General features: G+C 45.5%; 1 pseudogene; it reads left to right on the top strand.

Annotated features, from left to right (window-relative positions):
- The first annotated feature begins 971 nt into the window (after positions 1–971).
- On the top strand, positions 972–1,151 carry LOC111590658 (uncharacterized; annotated as a pseudogene).
- The last annotated feature ends 941 nt before the right edge of the window (positions 1,152–2,092 follow it).

Below are 2,092 nucleotides of genomic sequence, written 5' to 3'. Positions count from 1 at the left end.
TCTGGCATAAGGGGCCCACCCGCCGGTGACACGGCGCGCGACCGTGAGAGGAGTTCCAAGTGAGTCAACGTTTGCTGGGGCCCACCTGTCATTCTCACGCGGAAAAAGGGAAAAGGAAGGGAGGGGTGATGGGCTGCGCGGGTGTGAAATGCCTAATTGGGCCGGCAGGGAAAGAAACGACCCAAGCGCACAGGTGAGATTTTCTCTTTTTATTTATTTCTGTTTTCATTCTCTTTCCTAGATTTCAAACTTCATTAAATTTTGGTTTTGAATTTGCACTCAAATTTTAATGAACAAACAAAAGAACTCAGTATGAATTCAAATCCATAATTTTATTTATTTATATCTATGCAAAAAATGATTTTAAATACGCCAATTATGCTCACACATTGTATATTAAGAAACTAATCTTTAACATTTATTATTTTGTTAAAAGATACCATAGCTTAAATTTTTAGAAGATATTTATAAATGTTTTATTCAATAAATTAACTCATATAAGGATTTTATATATATTCTCCTATTTGAAAACATATTTATCCAAGTTACAGGATAAACTTTCTTAAATTACCCAAAACTCTACATAATATATTATTGTTATTATTATTTTCTTAATACAAATTTTAGGCTTTACACGTACTCTCTGTCTCATGCATATGTTGCCGTGTTGGTAGATGGAGCACTTCCTCCGATCCGTTATAAATTATAAAATCTCTACTATATTAAAGCACTAGTTTCGTGTGTTATTTGTTGTACGTAACGTATGAAACATGTAGGTCTGTTTCTCTTCCCCGTTTCTTGTATAACAATGAACCGTTACACCAAAGATAGGCCTTAAAAACCACTTGGGCCTATCATGACAGGAATCCACACGTAGCGCAACGCTTCTATATAATACCACCTCGTAAGCTGAAGGAGGACGAGCTACCGAACAGTCTAAATAAAAAATGGTTCAGGCTTCTTTTCAACTTATATCTTTTCTGACGTTTTGACTAATATAAAGTGTAGTATTTGTTTTTATCAGTTATTTAATATCTGATATGTGGACTATATGTTCACTTTGATATTAAATTTATATTTTATGAGTATCAAATATGATTGTAACGTACGAGTATTGTACTAGCAAGTGTAATAATCGAGATCCATCCCAATATATATAATATATAAGTTAGCCAGTCCAGCATTATTTCTTTCACTTTCGTCTCCACATCCAAAATGCAATAATTACATGTTGAATTTTTTTATGAAGATAAATATGTCATTTTCATATAGCATTGTTTTTTCTCCCCGAAGAAATAGATCTGAGGGAGCATGTATCTATGGGAGAGGAGAGGGGGCGCGGCTGGGACTGCGATCACCGAGATTATTAGGCACGCACACTGAGGTGGATCGACGAGGCGACCACACGGCATGCATGCAATGCCTGCGCTGCGCTGCCTTCCTGTGGTGGCTCCGTTCGAGCAGTTAGCTCGGCGAAACTTTCTCCCAGGGACTGGCACATCGCATTGATCAATAACAGCCACGGCCGGCTCGCCCACAGCCGTGCAATAAGGGCTGGAACGAAGAACGGGAGAGAGAGAGAGAGAGAGAGAGATCTGAATTCTGGGCGGCTAGTGAGATCACAGTTTTGTTCGCTTCTGCGGCTACTAGGGTGCCCGGCCTGTGGGCGACGGCCATCATGGTGCTGGCAGCGCGCGCGGCGCAACGGAGTTATGGCATCAGCTCACGCCGACGGCAGGCCCGCGCGCGCACAGCAGCCGCGGCTGCGGCGCGCGTGACAACCAATCGCCGCGGCGCGACCGTGCTGGTGCCGCCGACCGCCCGCGGCGGCAGCGCGGGTGCCGGGCCGTCCGGGTCCGGCCCATCCCATAATGAGAGCTAGCGTTTCCCCAGGGTGGTCGTCATCGTCATCGACGTACGCTGCTGGCCGGTGGCAGTGGGCTGAGCGTTTGGCCCGCCGACGGCGCCTCGGATTCAGCGCTGTCAAGATGCAGGGGGCGAGGGGACGGGGACGGGGGATGGGAATATCCCTGACGCTGCAGGGGGGATTAATCCTCAATGACAAACGAGAGGCCGGGCCAGGGCAGGGGCG

The sequence above is a fragment of the Zea mays genome, chromosome 1, assembly GCF_902167145.1.
Source record: "Zea mays cultivar B73 chromosome 1, Zm-B73-REFERENCE-NAM-5.0, whole genome shotgun sequence".
NCBI classification, from domain to species: Eukaryota; Viridiplantae; Streptophyta; class Magnoliopsida; order Poales; family Poaceae; genus Zea; species Zea mays.
The sequence above is the reverse complement of the archived record's forward strand: the minus strand, read 5'-3'. Positions and strand labels throughout refer to the sequence as shown.